The sequence below is a fragment of the Parasteatoda tepidariorum genome, chromosome 1 (genome assembly GCF_043381705.1).
Source record: "Parasteatoda tepidariorum isolate YZ-2023 chromosome 1, CAS_Ptep_4.0, whole genome shotgun sequence".
NCBI lineage: Eukaryota > Metazoa > Arthropoda > Arachnida > Araneae > Theridiidae > Parasteatoda > Parasteatoda tepidariorum.
In genome coordinates, this window is record NC_092204.1 from 7,908,734 (window position 1) to 7,928,564 (window position 19,831).

At 31.8% G+C, this 19,831-nt stretch overlaps 1 protein-coding gene across 8 annotated transcripts in view; it reads right to left on the reverse strand.

The window, feature by feature from the left end:
- LOC107447362 (sodium-dependent transporter bedraggled) overlaps positions 1-19,831 on the reverse strand; it is a 113,053-nt gene that overhangs the window by 35,597 nt on the left and 57,625 nt on the right. The window contains exon 1 of one of the 8 annotated variants that reach the window (XM_071185023.1): positions 9,098-9,367. The exons of 6 other annotated variants lie outside the window; for them this stretch is intronic. The gene's annotated coding sequence lies outside the window, so the exon portion shown is untranslated. Of the gene's footprint in view, positions 1-2,116; positions 2,603-9,097; positions 9,368-19,831 lie in introns of those variants that run through there. One more of the 8 variants, XM_043041207.2, reaches the window with a different exon arrangement.

Here is a 19,831-nt window from a genome sequence, read left to right on the forward strand (position 1 = left end):
CCTCTGCAGAGGGATGGCTCCTCCGCTTTGGTAGCCCAATGACCTGCGCGTGAAGTCGGGCACTTCACGGTAGAACAGTTTATCGAGGACCGATACCGCACTCCCTCGGTTCTCTTGTAGGTTGATCAAAGCGGTCACCCACCCATACACTGACCGCATCCAGTGATGCTTGACTTCTTTGTTCTACTGGGAACCGTATCTTAGCGATCAATCCACTGCGGAAGCCTGTAGTTAGAGAAAGAGGTTGCTGACAGCAGAATGCTCGTGGCACGCTGACGTCTCTGGTGCTTTTAAATGTATTAAGTACATGCTTGTATAAAGTACAACCTCTAATAAAAAAGAAGAAAGAGGTATTTGGTATCAAGTTTTTATGTTACACCAAGTGCCATTGCCATGTCGGATTTAGAAATTAGAATTTTCTTTTCTCAGTAAAGAAATCACTCGTCCAGCTTCGTCAGAAATTTAAAAAGTAACTGTTATGCAATTCATAAAAATAGCCATAAGTAAATAGTCTATCAGAATTTCACTTGTTTCCATTTTTTTCTTCATCAAACTATACAAACATACTTTAGTGCAGATCTGAGGTTATTAAAAGTAAATTGTCAGACTGACATCCAATTCGTGGTGCTATTGATGATATTTGATTTTAAATTTATTGTGAAAGGCTATTTATTAATAAAATTATTATAACTTCCAAACTTTAAATTTCAGCTTCTCACGATTGATCTGATTTGATTCAGATTAATAAATAATATAATATAATATAATATATAATTATTCAACACTTTTAGTCATATGTTTTTTAAATTTGAATAAGATTGCCGCGATTGTTAATTTTCCATTTAATAAAAAATATGACAAAATAGCTGAAATGATAAACTAAGTTAAAAATAAACAATTAATGGTGGGGGAAAAAAGTAGTTGTAGATAGTTTTAACAAGTGCCTTAAATATCTCTTTAATCAAGATAAATCAGAATAATTAGAGATGAATAAATAATTTACAGGTAAACCCCCAATATAACTCTTATTATATCTAAGCTGATGATAACAGAAGATTTCCGGATCTTATGATTTTTCTGTTCAGTTAGAATACATCAAAAACAACGCGAATTAGAAGATGGGTCTTTTTTACAGGCTTGTGGCGGGTCGGTAGATGAACCCTTTAATATAAATGTTTAAAAAAACTGTACAAAATATATATCAGAGTCGCGGGAGCTCAGGGTATAGAGCACTCGCCTCCCAAAGAGGTGACTCAGATTCGATCACAGTGTCGGCTGGTCGATTGGAATTCTACTCCCGGCACGCACCGGCCACAGTGCTGACATAAAATATCCTCAGTGGTAGACGGATCATGGGTTAGAATACACTAGCCGTCGGGCTAACCGAGGGAGATTTTCGCAGTTTTCCTCTCATCATAATGCAAATGCGATTTAGTTCCATCAAAAAGTCCTCCTAGTATGTCCAAATGCTTGATCCAGGCGTTCCCTTGTCTTCTGGATTGGGTTTAAAATTACAAAGCTACGAGGTTCAGCATTGATAGTCGTAAATTCGGAATTGGGTTGACTGTTTCAACGCCGATTGTAAATTAAATACGTATCAATAAATTATCGAAACTGTGCAAAAACCATTATAAGAAAAGACCTAAATATCACACGCTGCTACTCATATAAATATTTTATTACAAAAATATTGTTTAAAGAACATTTTGGCGCTAGGAAATTAGTGTAAATGATACATCGAATTCATTTGCCATCTTTCGAATAATTTTTTTTTTCTAATTAATTTAAATGAACTTAATAAATTTGACTTCGGAATTTATTTCTTCTTCAATAAATCGATAAAACATATAGTCGAAAACGTTCAAATCTGATAAATTAAATTCGTGAAAATTTAAAAAAATTGTCCCAGTAATGAGCTAATTAATATTTTTGCTTATATTCTAATTATAAATATTTGCCGAATTATTTTCATAAGCTCATAAACCTCTTTTCGTCCGTCATTTAATCAATAGAATATAACTTTTAACTATCTGGAGTGGCACAGATTTTTCCGATTCTTGGGAAATTTCCTCCAACTCCATGGTTAAGTTATATAGAGATAGAAAAAACAACATACCCTGGATTGGAAACTCATGACCTTGTCCTTGAATGCGTGTCCTTGCAAAGAATGCTCATTAGCCACAAATAAAAATAAATAATAAAAAAAACTTGACTGATGAGCCCTGCACAATTGGAACAAAAATAAATAAAGTCTATTTGCGTATCTTCAGTAGCAGATACATGAATGTTTTCTTTTCTACTTAAAGCACAAGGTTATTCATCTTTTAAAAAACTTAAAACACTGTTCCAGAACACAAACCTTCCCGAAGATAGATATGTTTTTCCAAGTACCAACCGGCAACAGCAAACGATTATTAATTCTGTCTAAAATATTTCAGCTGTTATAGAGAGAGATACGGCGCCTACCTTTGTTGACAAAATGAATTTATTTGCGACCCAATAAAACCTGTTGATGACATCTCAGCTGCGATGATTTGGGCCACGCGCCAACAAAATAAAACTCAGTTAAAGCCACGTTTTATGACCCGTGTTTTTAAGTACAGTTTACTCCTTTATTTTGTAACTTAATTGGTTATTTGAATAAATTTAACATCTTTGAAAAGGATAGTTACAGAGAAGGACTGATAAAATTTTCAATTTTTCGATTCGCAAACGTGATGCTTCAGACGATAAATGATTAATGGCAAAGAATTTAAAGAGTGTTTATATTTCACAAACGATTTGGCGATAAGGATCTGTCATGGACGGATGAGTCGTTCAATTGATTTTTTTTCGAGTGTTTTTAAACGTGATACAGTCAAACCCCGCTATAGCGAACCTTCAATCGACCGAAATTTCGGTTCACTATAACCGGGACTTCACAAAATCCGTTCCGCAAACAATTTTAACTAATGGTTCCAAACTCTGCCCTTTTGTTACACATTATTTAAATAAATGAACAATAAAATAAAATACAGAAATGACTGAAAAATAATACGTAGTAACAAAAGATGTGTTAACACTTATATTTTTCATTACTCTTCGTCTTGAGTACAAAAAAAAAATTTGTAATCTTTAACTGATGAATTTATGCTATTCCTCTTTTTAAACCTGTCTAACCAGCCATTAGAGNCCCGTGTTTTTAAGTACAGTTTACTCCTTTATTTTGTAACTTAATTGGTTATTTGAATAAATTTAACATCTTTTAAAAGGATAGTTACAGAGAAGGACTGATAAAATTTTCAATTTTTCGATTCGCAAACGTGATGCTTCAGACGATAAATGATTAATGGCAAAGAATTTAAAGAGTGTTTATATTTCACAAACGATTTGGCGATAAGGATCTGTCATGGACGGATGAGTCGTTCAATTGATTTTTTTTCGAGTGTTTTTAAACGTGATACAGTCAAACCCCGCTATAGTGAACCTTTAATCGACCGAAATTTCGGTTCACTATAACCGGGACTTCACTATATCCGTTCCGCAAACAATTTTAACTAATGGTTCCAAACTCCCCCCCCCCTTTTATTACACATTATTTAAATAAATGACCAATAAAATAAAATACAAAAATGACTGAAAAATAATACGTAGTAACAAAAAATGTGTTAACACTTGTATTTTTTGTTACTCTTCGTCTTGCGTACAAAAAAAATTAGTAATCCTTAGCTGATGAATTTATGTTATTCCTGTTTTTAAACCTGTCTAACCAGCCATTAGAGCACATAAAATTTGTCTCACCAAATCGCTTAGCAAATTTATCGGCTTTGACTTGAAGCATTTGTCTAGATACTGGAAGAATTTGTCTTTGAATGCTGAACCAATTCAATAATGAAGCAAACGAGAAAAAATACTTGTTGCTACATTACATGCTATAGATGGTTTTAAAAATCTGCATATGTATTTATTTTAAAGTAGAAATTTCAAACTTATTACAAAAAAATGAAGAAAATCAGTCGAAGACAGAAAAAAGTTCCTAATCCTCTCTTTTTTTGGTTCACTATATTTACAAAAAATAACATTATACGTGTGTAGCAAGGCACAGGAGCGAACATTTCGTTCATTATATCCGAGAGTTTACTATAGCGGTGTTAGACTGTAATTGCAAATACTAATTTTATTATAACTTTATCTAAAACATATAAAACCGTTTAATAATGATATAAAACCATTTCTCACTGTTGTTGATCCAGTATGAACAGACTGCATTGATAAAAAAATTTTACGATAGGATCCTTAATTAACACAAAAATCTTTTAACTGTCATCAGGATAAAAGTAAATGGTTTAGATGTAAATAATTTATAAATGTCTTATTTATCGGTATTTACCAGCAGTGCTTACTTATCATCCCTTCCAATTTTCTGATATTATTGCGCATTCTTGTAAATAATCTTATAAATAATTTATTCTTGTAACAATATCTTGTAAATAATTGTTGCGTATTCTTGCCATAAACTTTTTTAACGGTGTTTTCTTTTATCATCTCTAGGAATTACGATTATCTGTTAGCATCACGTTAATGATTTAATTATTATTAATAATTAAAGGCTTAAAACTAAAAGCGTTGTTCTTTTTTTAATATATTAGAAAGTTTTTTTATACTAAATTTTATCAGAAAAATATCTATTTTCCGTTAAACAATTACATCTTTGCGACGGGTAAATGGTTTGAGCACTTTCGTTGTGAAGAACTAGGGTTCGATTCCCAAGGTCGACTTGAAGCCAAACCAGTTTCAAATCGATGAGTGCTAACTTTTTTAGGCAGCTGGTGCGCAATACTGAGCACAATGATGAGCTAGGAACGAAATTGCGACCCCTGGCCTACAATAGGCTGTTCCGGAAATGCTTTTCTTTTTTTTTTTAATTATAAAATGGTAAATTAGATACATTTTGCTTTTTTAAAATTCATAGAAGATATTTCAAAGGTTTATGGCGTAAAAAAAGATAACATAAGTCGCGAAATAGTTTCGAGAAAAATTAAATGGAAGCATAAAATCGAGGAGAAAATTTTAAGTACATTCTGCAAAATTCGTGTAAAACCATATTAGAAACACCACGATTCAAAGAATGAAAACTAATCCATAAAATTGATCAACGATTAGACAATTACGCAAGCGATTAAACATGGCACGTAGTCGCACGCATGAATACTCAGTGACGTGATATTGTTATGCAATTACTACTTTTCGACAAAAATGTAAAGATATTAGACATTTTGTTACCGGCAATGTACGAAATGCACGCATGGCGTTCTTAAGCAAAAGATGGAATATGGGATTTATTTCACATAAACTTTAACTATGAATACAATGACAAATTCTCTTCATTCAAAGTATGATATAATTTGGCAAATGTAAATCAAGGAGATGGAAACAACGAATTTTCTTAGCTTTCTTTCTTTTTCTTTCTTTAAGAGAAAATTGTTAATCTGACGACAAAAGAAAAATAACATTTTCTTTAAACAAATAATCCTAGCGGCTGCGCCCATGTCCAAGAGGTCGTGGGTTCGATTCCCGCTTGCCGAAGACTGCCCGTGTAGTAAATGGTGATTGATGCACGTTTAATCTGTCGAGTCGCAAAGTCCTCCATGTTCCCATAACAAATCAATACCTCTGGGGGTGCTGATCCAGGAGTTCCCTTGTCTTCTGGATTTGGAACAAAATTACAAGGAGTTGAACATTATTGATCGTAAACCCAAAATTGGGTCGACTGTTCAACGATGATTATAAAATAAAATAAATAATCCCAAGAAAGATTAATCCGTTCTATTTATATGAATGCCGATTCCCTTGCTAACGACGTTAGTTGCGCATCTCCTCTCCATAGCACGTGGAACTGTGCTATGGAGATGATCCATCCCATGATTCGTCTACCACTCAGGATATTTTTACGTCAGCGCTGTGGTCGGTGCGAGCCGGGTGCGGCATTCGTAGTGACCAGACATTGCTGGGATTTGAACCCGGTCACTGGGAAGCGAGAATTCTATCCCCAAAGTCACTGAGAAGTTACTTTTATCTAATACTAAAGAACCATTCTCTTACTAATTAAAAGCATGAAATAATCATATTTTATACTTAGCCGGTTATTAGCTTTGCATATAATGCAAGGCAATTCGTGAAATGTTTAATCAATTCATACATTGCTTGTAGATTTTTGACATTGTATACAATGCTGATTTTCCTATTTTGCCTATAACATATGCATTGTAAATTAAGTTGCAACTCCATAAGATTTCATAAGCATAAAGTTAATTTTTATGATGACTAAGTCAAAACATAATGTGCTTGCTAGCCGCTGTACAATAGAAAATTGCGCGAAATAGTAAAAGTCACTATAAAACAAAATATTGCAATATTTCCTAATGAGTGATGTAACAAAAAACCATTAAAAATGAAATAAATAAAATAACGAGAGCAATATATTTTTAAGCAAAAGTCATAAAATATAATAACACAATGTGAGCTGTACGTTATCACGTGTATCGCGTCAACAATAGCGTGAGTCATTAAAAAATAACAAAATCCCTAACATACATATCCCTAACATACATTCCTAACATAATATACTTCTGATAATTATGTAAGGATAATTATCAGAAAATACGACACTTTAGAAAGAAAAAAAATTTTAATTTAAAGTAATCAGAACGACTTTATTTTTTAAAAATAATATTCATTTAGTAGGTTAATGATTTCAAATACAGTAATTAATTACAAGATAACAATGACGAATAATGTTATTTTGGATTGAGAAAAATCAACTGAAATCAAAGCTTCTTTCCCTTAAAACTAGAATTAATTAATTTAATACTGCATTACTTTATGGCAGCAAACGTTGCCCTTCAAATAAATCTATAGTTAATTCGTATGCTGCTTTCGGCTAGCACTAATCGCAGTGCTGATGTAAATTATAACGCTAGTGTTAAGCAGATCACGGGCTCGAATCCCTAATCTGGTGAACTAACCATGAGAGGTTTCCGTAGTTTTCCTCAATGCAAATGTGAATCAGTTTCACCCCAAAAGAACTGTAAATTAGATTATTATGGCACTATGAGCATTAGTGAAACTATTGTATTTTAAATTGCAATAATTTTGTATAAAACGTGTCAGTAGTCGTTACGTGATTTTTTTTTAATTCACCGAAATGAAAAACCATCTAGAGATATTGTAATTTTTTTTTTTAGAAAAACGCGAATGCAAGAATACTATAAATTTTTTTGCATTCTTTTCAAATGCACTCGAACTTAGATGTTCTGGGTGATATCGGATATTTGCTATCACGATACACCGTGAGGAAATATCGATAATGTACACATCTCAATACTTTTCCAAATTAACGAATATTTTTCCAATTTTTCTAACATTGGTTAAATTTCTCGCTACCCAGTTTAAATTCATGAACACACACGATAGCATCGTATTCGATAATTTTATTTAACCATTAATACTCCGATAATATCGTCGATTTATTGTTGATCATAATCGTGATATTAGCCGCATAGCTAGTTATCATGTATTTGATCGTTAAACACAATGGTTACGAAAAATGATGAGAAAAATTTCAAAATATTATTATCACGATGTTTAAAAATCAACGACATTTCACAATGTATCGTCCAGCACTAGGTATATATATGTAGCAGGTATTGCAAATAACTATTTCAGCAAGATAGTGACTAGTACAAGAGTTGTTAAGGCCAACATATTGTAAAGTTCATTAATTGCAACAAAAAAAAAAAAAAAAAAATTCGCCAACTGTCTTAACGATGGATTGCCTCCGTTGCATCGCATTTAAACCTCAAAAAACAAATAAAAGAAACTAAAAAAGCTATCGACCACTATGAAATCAGAGAAACGTGTTATTTATGACATGAAACCTTTTATTGTATTTTTAGTACCGTTTATTAAAAAAAATTGTAGTAAAGGAAAACAGATTGAAATTTTTTCTGCTGATCGGCTTATTTTCAGCTTTTAATTACAAGCATTTGTGTAATTTCTAATAATAAAGAGGTTATTGCCTACATTACATAATCTATACATAAGGCTATATATAACACATTGCGCTACATCAATAAATTCAGAAAAATCCCATGGGTCACACATCTGCTAGATAATATGATGTAGTCAAGGAAAGTCATTAGCAAGTGGAGGATAGCAGTTAATTTTAGCTGTTGTTGTTGTAATTTACTTACGTCGCACTAGAGATGTACAATGGGCTATTGGCGACGGTTTGGGAAACATCCCTGAGGATGATCCGAAGACATGCCATCACAATTTTGAACCTCTGCAGAGGAGAAGCACCCCGCTGCGGTAGCCCGACGACCTGCACGCGAAGTCGAGTACTTTACGGTAGAACAGTTTAACGAGGACCCATACCACACTCCCTCGGTCCCTTCGTAGACTGATCCAAGTGGTCACCCACCCGCACACTGACCGCAGCCAGTGATGCTTGACTTCGGTGTTCTACTGGGAACCGTGTCTTAACGATCAGTCTACTGCGGGGTGTTAATTTTAGCGTAGATTTCACTCAGTTTAATAATTTCTAACATGTTAATAATTTTTTTTTTTTTAAAATGGAATAAAATTGGAGTAGAATCAATTTATTTTATCCATTTTCGTTACTGCTTCAAAGGAACAAAATATGATTACACTGAGATGCTAAACATATCACCAGTACTATAGTGTAAAAATAAATAAATAAATAATACTGATAAATAAAAGAGAATTATAATTACAAAATAAAAATGAATACCATTTCGAACTTAATGTGAAGTATGATATCGTTAAAAAAAATGAATATCATTCCACTTTTTTGAAAAATATTAAATCATATGAAAAGTTTGATAAGTACAAAAGAACATCACGAAAACGAAAAATCAAAGAATTAGACCTAAAATCCAAGATGGCGCGAATAGAAGTCTCTTAATGTGAATTTTGATATCATTAAAAAAGTGAATGCTATTTCAGATTTAGTATTAATATTGAAATGCTTTTACGCTTTTTAAAGATCAATATTACGAGAAATATTATGAGTTACAATTCTCAAAAGTCAACGTACCTTCCAACTGTTGATGTTCGTTTTCGATTTTACGTTCTTCGATCGATGTTTATTAGGAGTTTTATTATTTTGGGTCTTTAATAAAAAACACAGCACAGACTTATTAACTCATTTATCTTTTTATCATCATCATCAGCTAAAAATATTCTAACGATTGATTTAAAGTAAACGCCATAATAAAGCAACAATGGATGTAGACTAAAACCACATTTAATTTAATTATCGGAACAGCAACTTGAAACGTCCGTGACATCTGTTCAATATGAGGAAGTTATAAACGCTCTTAAATAAACGCATTCCACACTAGAACATATTAATTCAAATTGAACACCTGGATATGAACATATAAGAAGAATGAAGGTTGATCAAAACGTTGATATTAGAGAAGTGATCGATATACGTTCCTACTTTAAGCCTTTTTGGTTGTAATAATAGCTTCTTTTTTTCCTTTTTTTTCTTGTTTTAATTTTGGGTGACTTTCACGCAATAGCCAGATGTTTTTATTCGTTCTCTTGAGTTTATCGTACGAAAATTCGAATCGAGGACCGAATACGTCACAGGAAATTAGAGAAGTCATGCAAACAATAAAAAAATCAATAGAACAAGAATTTAAAGATAATATTCTAGAGCAGATTGGGCTACTCATTATTTTTCGAACGCTCCAAATCTTAAAAACGCGCTTCAGAAATATATATTTTTTTTTCCATTCCCATAATAAAATGATTCTGAAAAGTCTGTAGTTTCTTTATCTTTTTTTTTAAAAGGACGTTTTTATTTCTTGTTGTTGAAAACGCATCCGCTTTAGTTTTGGATTCTTGATTTGTTTTGCTGCGCGGCGTCTAGAATCTTTCCATATCTACGTTTCAAATCGTAGACTCGTGAAATCGCAAAGATATGTATGGAAAAGAATGCACGGCGAGTATGATGGGGAAAAAATCTTTAACTCCAACCATTATTAATCGTTTATCTTCTGGAAAAATCACGTGACCTATAATCTGAGTTAAAAAGGAAATTGTAATTTGATGAAATTTTTAACGCTCCGTATTGAAATTTTACTTAAATAACTAAAAAAAAAAAAACGAGAATTAAGACTCTTTCGGTTTCATGAAATGTCTTTGTTGAAGAGTAAGCGTAGAGATATTCTATTTTGGGAATTCAAGGCTGAAAACATACCATTGAATTATAATTAGATTTATATTTCAAAGGAGGAGTTATTTTTAGAATCTTGGCCCTCTTTCACTTCCATATTTGGAAGCATTAAATGATTTTCCATAATGCGTAGAGTTACAAAGGTATGTACGACTGGAACCTAATTACATCAATCTCTGTAAGTATTTAATACGAGACCGAAGGTTTTCGCATGTCTCATTCGAGATCCAACCATCCCAAGGGAAGGTTGTGCATCCAGGGTCCAGTAGTGAGCGTAGGGTCGTTGGCTGAAGCCGAGAGTAAGTCGCGACTCGAAACTCACTGCTGCTTAACAGTTGCTCTGTCCCGAATCGAGAGTAGGGCAAGTACACTGTACCATGTTACGACCTGAATTGAGAGTAAGGCGTAACCCGACTCAACTTTAACTTTTTTCAGTTACACTGTCCTGAATTTAGAGTAAGGCAGGTATACTGTATTTTCATCATATTATGTCCTGAAGCTGAGAGTAAGGCATAATACATCAAATTAACTGCTGTCTACAGTGTTTCACTGTAGATTTAATTCCACTCNTACAAATCGTAGACTCGTGAAATCGCAAAGATATGTATGTAAAAGAATGCACGGCGAATATGATGGGGGAAAAAAATCTTCAACTCCAACAATTATTAATCGTTTATCTTCTGGAAAAATCACGTGACCTATAATCTGAGTTAAAAGGGAAATTGTAATTTGATGAAATTTTTAACGCTCTGTATTGAAATTTAACTTAATATAAATATACAAAATATATAAATATACAAAAATTATGAATACTTTTGTATTAATAAAAGAATTAAAACTCTTTCGGTTTCATGAAATGTCTTTGTTAAAGAGTAAGCGTAGAGATATTCTATTTTGGGAATTCAAGGCTGAAAACATACCATTGAATTATAATTAGATTTATTTCAAAGGAGGAGTTATTTTTAGAATCTTGTCCCTCTTTCACTTCCATATTAGGAAGCATTAAATGATTTTCCATAATGCGTAGAGTTACAAAGTAATGTATGACTGGAACCTAATTACATCAATCTTTGTAAGTATTTAATGCGAGACCGAAGGTTTTCGCATGTCTCTTGCTGATTAACGTGTTCCAATAAACATCTGCCGGAACCATCCGGAGTTTGCCCACACCCCCTCCCTTGTGGAGTGGGGATGTGAACTGTTATAACCATTAGCATACCTCAAATGGTTTATTTAAATGGTCAATGGTTTATCAAATGGTTTATTTAAATAAACCATTTGATAAAGTATTAAGCCTGACGACTGCATTATTAAAGCTGAATACAACATTGATAACAGGGATGTAGCCCTGGTATTATATATAATATATATATTATATATAACGTATTTTAGGGGGCTACAAAATGTTCGAATCCGCTACTTTTGGAGCTCCCATTCGCAACTTTTTAATCTTAAATTCTGACAACACTGTCGGGAACAGATGTTTTATTCGTTCTCTTCAGTTTATCGTTCTAAAATTCAAATCGAGGACCGAATAAGTAACAGGAAATTAGAGAAGTCATGCAAACAATAAAAAATCAATAGAACATGAATTTTAAAGACAATTTTCTAGAGAAGAGGAAAGCGAAATTTAGATCGAAGGTCACATACGGGCTTGGAGAATCGTTTAGAAATGGCTCCATTGATTGACGAATAACCAAAATTGTCACTCGCCAAGCGAGTTAAATTTCCTTTTTCAGATTTTTTTTTTTTTTTTTTTTTTTTTTTTTTTTTTTTTTTTTTTTTTTTGGTTCTGAAAACATAAATAAATTTTCTTGAGTACTTGGAAGTAGATAATTATTATGTTATAAATTATCAAAAATAAAAAAAAAAATTTAAAAATTTTAATACGGTGCAACTTGAACTCATTCCACGAACGATGAGTATTGTTGACTATAAAAAGTTATTTTATTATCAGACTGCTTTCCTTAAAAAACCAGACACCAACTTTAATATTTGCGTTTTAAAAGTATAAATTTGAAAAATTAAATTATAAAAATTTATATATTTTTTTTAGTAATAATTAAATAAAACCCTGCATTATCCTGCATTTATCGTAACACAGGGTGCGTAGCCAAATCTTTCAACAAAAAATAAGCACCTTTTAAGTACTTTTTAAGCACTCAAAGAATATTTTTAAGTACTATATACATTAACAAAATACGAAATAATTTTCAAAGACTTTACACGATCATAATCAACTAGTTTCAGAAAAAAGAACTCTTTTCTTGATTATATTAGCCACCATAAAAAGATCAAGAGATTTTTGGTTCAATATCAGAGGGTAGAAAATGAAGCCTGAAACTGAGAATATCATGCAAAATGCAGCAGAGTTGCATATGAGAATGCAATAATCTCACCGAACACAGCTTAGTAGACACATATGCGGACTCGTAAGAATTTAATCAAACATGTAAAAAGATTTGCGCTTTCATGTGCTAACTATCGACGGTACACCGAAATAGATTGCGGTTGAATGAATTGTGAAAACGTTGAAACGCACCTTATTCAATGCGAAAAGCACGTTTTTACATAATATGTGGCGAAAATCGACATTCCCTTTTCGGAAATCTCATTTTCAAAAAGGGAAAATTAAACACTCTTTAAAAAAAAAACGATTAAAAAAGCACCTTTAAGGGATTTTAAAAAACGAAAATCGAAAACAAGCACCTTTTAAAAACACTACGCACTATGTAACATCGCAAAATAGAAAAATGGACCCATAAAATACCTCTTAAAAAAAGAAGAAAATAAAAACTTTTAAGAGCAATCTATGAGTAAAAACTCAGATAAAGATGAATTAAAATTGTAATTTCATGAATAGAAATGAATGAATGAATGTGATGTTAAGAAATGAATGAATATGAATATGAATAAATAATTTTTATCAAATGTTAAAGATATTTCAGGCATAGATACCTATATTTACAAAATCTTTTCTTTTGTTTAATAATTAATTTCACGCCTTGCATGTGCAATGGAATCGTCTTAATGATTTAGTCCATATTTTTTAAAAAAACTCTTACTTTTTGACCATTAAGAAATAGTAAAAAAAAAAAAAAAACGATTGTTTGTAGTTCATTTACGTCGCACTAGAGCTGCACAATGGGCTATTGGCGACGGTCTGGGAAACATCCCTGAGGATGATCCGAAGACATGCCATCACAATTTTGATCCTCTGCATTGGGGATGGCACCCCCGCTTCGGTAGCCCGACGACCTACTCGCGAAGTCGAGCACTTTACGGTAGCACAGTTTAACGAGGACCAATACCGCACACCCTCGGTTCCTACGCAGACTGATCCAAGTGGTCACCCACCCGCACACTGACCGCAGCCAGTTATGCTTGACTTCAGTGATCTGCTGGGAACCGTGTCTTAACAATCAGTCCACTGCGGCACAATAAAAAAAAAACAAACAAAAAAAACGAATGATACTAGTGCATTTGTGATCCATATTATTCTAGATAAGTGGTCACCAACTGGCGGCCCGCGTAGTCTTTTTTTATGGCCCACAAATATTGGTTGTCGTTTTTTTTCGTAAAAAATCTAAAAAAGTTTAAAATAGTTTTCTTTCATTTTAAAAAAAACCTAATTTCTTCATTTCTGTGAAATTTAGCATACCAACGGTGCAAAAAAAATTTTTCTCAGGTTTTGCATCCAGGAAAATATTTATTCAAATACAAAAATAATCGTGTATGTTGCTCTTTTTATTATTTCATTCTTTTGTATTTTGTGAATATAATTTAGCATGTGTGCATCAGAAATTTTCTCGAAGAAATTCTCCCATTTAACTTTTTGAAACAACTCATTTTGGACGAAATTATTTACATTTGTAAATTTTAAAACGCATAAAATAGGGAATGAATATCATGTTTTATTTAAATTCCTTGAATTGAATATCGCATTTGCGGAAAAGAAAGAAAAAAAAATAATTTCAGATGCTCGAGACTTTCTTTTTTTTTTTCCTTTTTTTTTTTGGTTTCTATACTTCCTAATAAGTCGAAAAAAATTTTAATTTATCACAGAATTAAACTTAAAAGAAAAAAGAAATCTTGTCACCAAGTTCTTGATTCAGATAAGATTCAAAATGATACGTAACAAGCATTATTTGTAATGCTTGTTATTTTTCTTTTTTATATTAAAAAAAAAACTTTGATTAAAATATGACAGTAATACTTAATGTTCCTTCAAACATAAAAGAGTCCTATATAAAATTTTGATACGGTTGCGGCCCGCCATTTGACTGGTGTTTTTAATTGCGGCCCCCGGCCACATTTAAGTTGGAAACTCCTGGTCTAGATCAAAAAATAGGTGTATTTTAAGGAAGTGTAAACAAGTCTAAACAACATTAATAAACGTAAAACTGCTTTTAATAAATCACTTCTTGATAGGCATCCACCTGATTCGGTTCGAACTAGGAAGTCACACGTGAATCTTAATCAGAATCTTAACTTGATTTTGAATTATTAAATCGAAACATTAATCATAAGTAAATGACGGCGTACCCAGAAGGGTTGTGTTTTCATTTATTTTAAAGGTGTTTATTTATAGAGGTGAATACGAAAAGGAGGGAGTTAATTACGTCATCATAATAGTTGCTGCATATGCTGCTATTTCCTGAATCGTGGACAATAAGCTATCCAAAATAAACTTGATTTAAAACGAGGTATTTTTCAGCTACCTCATAAAAAAAAGGAATTTTTTTATTATTATATTAAGGCTATTTTTTTTCCTTTCATTTTTATAACCCTCTTTAATCTTGTATTCCTCAGCTTTTTTTTATTTATTTTTTTTTTTTAGTTGAACAGCCAACCCAATTTTATGGGTATACGACTAACCAATGCATAACTCCGTAGCCTTGTAATTTTGAACCCGATTCAGAAGACAAGGAAACTCCTGGATCGAGTATTGGGATAAATTTGCCTTCGTGGAGGACTTTTTCGATGGAGCTAACCCGCATTTGCGTTACAGGGAGAGGGAGACCACGAGAACCTCCCACGGTTAGACTGACGGCAAGGGGACTTTTAACCCATGATCCGTCTACCACTGAGGATATTTCACGTCAGCACAGTGGTCGGTACAAGCCGGATGCGGAATTCGTATCGACCAGCCATCGCCGGGATCGAACCCCGGTTCACCTGCTTGGAAGGCAAACGCTCTATCCCCTGCACAATCGCTGCTCTTAGCTTTGTTTTTTTTTTTAAAAATGAATATTTATAATAATAAATATGAATTATGCCACATTATAACCACAGAAACACTAATACATACCCTGTATTTTATTAACGCACTTAGCACGATACGTAAATTAAACGTAAATTTTTGGGAAATAGGCAAAGCCAATACGCTTTATACGCAAACCATATTACGTAAATGATACTACCATTGAGATTTAGGTGTATTTAACGTAATGGAATGGATTCTACCAAGTATCCTTCGGTAAGATATTGCTTTCGTATATTTTACGAAAGATTAACGAATGAATATTTACAATTTAAATTTAGTAAACATGATTCTGCGTATTTCACGTATTATTGACGAAGCAAAAATTTACCATTTAAATTTTGGTTCGAATTCATTTACGCAACTTTCCCCTTTTTTTTTTGTATAACATAATTCGACGTTTCAACTTACATAAATCTTGACGTATTGTTGACGTAAAGATGACGTACTCACTCTTACCTAGTAAAAAGTGGTTGGCAAAATATTCGTAAAAGACCGGAATTTGCTTACAGTGCCTGGCCAAATTATTGGAGGCACTATAAGATTCAATGTAAAATCTTAATTATCAGGTGTATTATTACTTTACGCGACTGAAACCGGTTTGCACTTCTTTGCGTTCGTGTATTTATTGGTTAACCAGACGATGTATAATATAAATTTGACTATAGGATAAATTAGACGATATATTATACAAATATAGAATATTTATTATTTCAAGCATTATATTATAATAATTAGATCAAGTTATTAGACGCAATGGAATTTTTTAATAATTACATGAATTGCACGAGTTTATAGGAAATACTTTTATAGTTAAACATACATGTAATGGGTTTTTATTCAGGATACTTTTTATATTCTTCCCATTTGTATTTATTTTTAACGTATTGCAATGTAACTGATACACGAACATTAACAAATATAAACCGGTTTTAGCCGCGTAAAAACAATAATGTTGTATAGTATCACCTGATAATTAACATTTTAGGTTTAATCTTATAATGCGTCTAATAATTTGGCCACGGATTGTACTTAAATTTTAANGAAGCAAAAATTTACCATTTAAATTTTGGTTCGAATTTATTTACGCAAATTTCCCCCTTTTTTTTGTATAACATAATTCGACGTTTCAACTTACATAAATCTTGACGTATTGTTGACGTAAAGATGACGTACTCACTCTTACCTAGCAAAGAGTGGTTGGCAAAATATTCGTAAAAGAAACGAATTTGCTTACGTGCCTGGCCAAATTATTAGAGGCACTATAAGATTCTATGTAAAATCTTAATTATCAGGTGTATTATTACTTTACGCGACTGAAACCGGTTTGTACTTGTTTGCGGTCGTGTATTTATTGGTTAATCAGACCATATATAATATAAATTTGACTATAGGATAAATTAGACGATATATTATATAAATATAGAATATTTATTATTTCAAGCATTATATTATAATAATTAGATCAAGTTATTAGACGCACTGGAGTTTTTTAATAATTACATGAATTGCACGAGTTTATAGGCAATACTTTTATAGTTAAACATACATGTAATGGGTTTTTATTCAGGATATTTTTTATATACTTCCCATTTGTATTTATTTTTAACGTATTCCAATGTAACTGATACACGAACATTAACAAATATAAACCGGTTTTAGCCGCGTAAAAACAATGTTGCATAATATCACCTGATAATTAACATTTTACGTTTATTCTTATAATGCGTCGAATAATTTTGCCAGACACTGTACGTAAAATGTTACGTAAATTTTAAGTTTTTTGGATAACCATTTTTTTACTACAATTCGACGTTTCAGTTTTACGTAAATTTTACGATTGCTTAATAAAACTTTCAAAGTAAAATATACGTATTTTTGACGTAAAATTGACGGTTCGCTGCTACCTGTGTATTAGTTCATGAACTCGATGGCGTTTTATACGAACCATTTCTATCAACTTTCGATTTCTTTCTTTAAAAAAAAAAAATTCTTGGTTTTAGTTCAAGGCTAAAGACTGAGAAATTCGATCAACATTTTATAGCTGTAAATCCTGAACATTGTCCTTAAGTCATTTAAAACCAATTCCCGTGACTAAATTCGTTTACGCAGGAAACAGTCAATGACATCATTCGACGTTGGAAAGTTTTGTTTCGATCGTAATCTATTCTTTGGAAATCCTTTCACATGGCAGAACTGTTTAAATAACTTACTAATTGCTTTAATATCAGAAAAAAATATTAAAAATATATTTATATAATGTATAAAAAGTATTCTTACTACCTTTTTATTAAATCGCTAACGTGTCTTTCAGGATGGAATCTTGAAATCGAATTTCCGACTAGCTAAGGCGTCTAAATTTTTACTGAATACCGTAACTATTTTAAATTTTACTCGCTTCCTAACGACAGCTTTAAGTAGAATTTATTGTCAAATATAATTTATAGTCAATTATAAATCCGTCTACGTTCCGACTGACTAGAGTACTCTGATATTATATGAAGTTCTACGTCTTATGACAATACAAACAATCGTTTTTTGACTTCTACGAGTAGAATTTATCGCTACGTAATGGATAAAAGAAATTTATTATCCAAAGAAATTTCAACAACTGATTGATTAGTTAGGGTGCTGAAATTTTAATTCGAGTTTTGAGCTAGATAAAAATAAAACTTTCAATCCTTTCATGACAACTATAATTATATTTTGAGCTACTAATTAAAATTTATTACCGACCTATATTTTGACGTTATAAAAAAAAAACTAAATGATCGTTGCAAACATTCATAAATTTACAAATCACAGCCTGTTTAAAAATAAGTAAAAAAAAAAACACACACACAATTAATGAAAATTAAATTTTAATTAAATATTAGTTAACAACTTAACTGCACAATTATTCTTGAAACCGTAAATCACGAAATTAAACGAAAGAGAAATTACTGGAAAAAAAAAGTACATCACGCGCAATAATTGCACATGTTTTCAAAAATATTCCACGATAGCTCGCGACATCCCTTTTTAAATCAATAACCTTGTCAAGATCAAGGTTTACAGACAAAACACGTCATAAACTTCCAAATTTAAGTCAATAACTGTTTTATTGACATCGTCGGAATGTTGGTTATTGACTTAGGAATTCCGATGAAGAACAGGTGGTCATTTTTTCCCCATGTTTTTAATATTAATAACGATCTATACAAATAATTGTAAACACGTGAAGGTATTCATAACATACGAACCTTTTAGAACACACGAATACAATGCAAAAAGTCTTATTTTTCTAAAAAGAACTAATAAAAGCGCTTGATCGATAGACTGGATCGTTAGTAACAGAAACGTGAGCACTAACTAGAACAAATTTTATAGTTAATAACATAGTTGCTTTCATAATATTTTTCGCAGAGAGTAAGGATATTTTTACAGTATCGTGATCTGCCACGCAAACCACAATCGCCAAGGAGACAAATGAATTTTTTAAACTTGCTATTTTTTTTTAATTTTATTTATTTATTTATTTATTTATTTACTTTTAAGAGAGAAAATGAGCTTCAACGGGCTCAGATTCATGATAAAAAAATTTTTCAAAGTAATCTTTAACAAACGTTTGTTAATAAAAATTAACAACGATCTGATTCTTCTGTTCAATGCTGTGAGGCTGGCGAATCATATTTAGCCTAATAATTTTTTTTTTTTTTTTTTTTTTTTTTTTTTTTGCCCATTGGCAAAATGGGTCTTGCCTTGGATTTGATGGCGTCCACACACTTTTCAACTGTTTTCAAGAGTAATAGTAAACAGTGCGCATACGTCGTCATTGCGTGCGTTACTATGGCGACCACTGCTGTTTTTCTTTCTACTTTCACTAGCAGGCATTTTTAATGTATTTACATAATAATAATTTAAAGTACTTTTATATTCTTTTTATTATTAACGTATAATGACTGTCTTGACGCTGATTTCAATATAAATAAGAATGCTGAAGAAAGAAAAGTATTTTGAGACGTCTTGAAACGCGTACATAGGCAGGATATGAAAATTAATCCGAAAACTTTTAAAGTGAATCGAAAAATTTTTGTACACAATTTTGAAATTCGTTCATACAAAAATAACTATATGCAAAAAAATAGCTTTAAATAATTATGTACTCGTTTTCATTTTTTTATTTTATAAAAATTTGAATTGGGTATAATATGAAAAAAACACAACTACTTCGATTTAGTAGGAACAACATATGACGCAATGCTAAACGAATGGAATTTAGTTGTTGTTTATTTAGTTATTGTTATTAGTAGTTGTTGTTATTTGTTTTAGTTGTTGTTGTT